Source organism: Uranotaenia lowii, chromosome 2 (genome assembly GCF_029784155.1).
Source record: "Uranotaenia lowii strain MFRU-FL chromosome 2, ASM2978415v1, whole genome shotgun sequence".
Classification (NCBI taxonomy): Eukaryota; Metazoa; Arthropoda; class Insecta; order Diptera; family Culicidae; genus Uranotaenia; species Uranotaenia lowii.
This window is the reverse complement of record NC_073692.1, coordinates 261,690,625-261,692,330: the sequence shown is the minus strand read 5'-3', so window position 1 is coordinate 261,692,330 and position 1,706 is coordinate 261,690,625.

Sequence of the window (1,706 nt, the reverse complement as noted above, 5' to 3'; positions counted from 1 at the left end):
TCATGGTTGTTTCTGCTGATTGAAGGATCGATAAAAGGATGAAAAAGTTTGATATCAGAAGTTTTGATTGCTCGAAACTCCTCCACATCATAATATAGAGCAATTCTTAGCAAAAGTTTGAAATTTGTGACTTTTTCACTCAGAAAAACTTGAATAAATTTTTAACGGTAAGTAATTGCTGTACACTTTCTTGTGCAAAGTTGCACATCATAACGTTGCTCATATTTTGAATTCAATGTTGATTGAAAATGTTATTCCAAAGTACACTTTTTTGTGAATTGAAAATTATTTTTTCACAAAAATTCATAGTATTGCGAAATTTAAAAAATCATACATACAAATTGAGAGTCTAAAACAGTCCAAATAAATTTTTAGTTTAAAACTTACATTATAAAGAAAATTTGAAAAATATTAGAGACACATGTTTGATACTTTTTCAAGATCTGAAAATGTTATTAGGATATAATGTCGAAAAAATGCCCTTTTTTCAAAAATCGAACCAGTGCGACCTCTAAACATCATTTTTCTGACTCGCCGCCATATAAAATATTGATTCTTACTCCCTAAGCTATCATTTGAAGCTTGAGCCCCCAAAATTCCAGACATAGTACAATTTTTGGCCACCCTAATGAAGACCCTCCTCTTTTAATCCAGGGAAAGGTTCCAATACTCTTCATTTATTTTAGTTCTCCTTACTGTGGAAATGTGATTCAAGCAATTGAATTCACATTTACATGTAGTGAGGATCACATTATGCTTCCGTTTGTTGTTTTCCACAGATTCCAAATGCTTCGTTTCACACTTCGTTAGTCCAGGCACATGTTCTATTAGTGGATTATACTCAGGCTCACTCTCGCTCATGCTACCGTACTCAGTTATAAACTCCATTTTTTTTTGGTTTGGATACTCAGCTTGCCATCCACGAGCCGCGAATATTTGACTGATTGTGAATGAAAATATCTGGAAATGGTTCGTCGCATGCTACGATGGATGTACGTCATTTTGTCTTGGAAACAGTGAAAAATAATAGCTGTTTCCACAACAAAATGACGTTGGTAACATAAGGGGCCGTTCACATATCACGTGGACAACTTAGGGGGGGGGGGGGGGGGGGGGGTATGGAAATGTCCACGCTTGTCCACGGAGAGGGGTGTAGGGGTTTGGGTCATGTCCACGTGAACAAACTTACTTTCAAAATATTTTCTAAACGTGAATAAATATTAAGATGTTTAAATCAAAATCTTGAAATTGCAAAGCTTTCCAGTTTAAATTTTAACAATTAGTTGCTGCTAGAAAGCAAGTGATAAATATGATAATTTAGAAATCATATATTTATATCAGGAAATTCTTATATGTTTTTTTTTTCAAAATCAGCCATTCCAATAACAAAGAGGCAAAAAGTGGTGTTTTCTAACTTTCATATTATTGGTATTTAAAAAAAACTATTTGAAATCTGTCCACGTGGACATCCGGGGAGGGGGGTAGGGGTTTGCCAAATGTCCACGCTTGTCCACGGAGGGGGTCAAAAATCTCATTTTTTCTGTCCACGTGGTATCTGAACGGCCCCAAATTTTGACAATTGCATAGGATCTAAAGAAATTGACTTTCAGTACTTTTTCGATAGTAGTTTCTATAAACTCAACCAATTTCTCCTAAATTTTGAATTATATAAACCCTGACCAATAGTTATATTTTTAAGTAGGTTT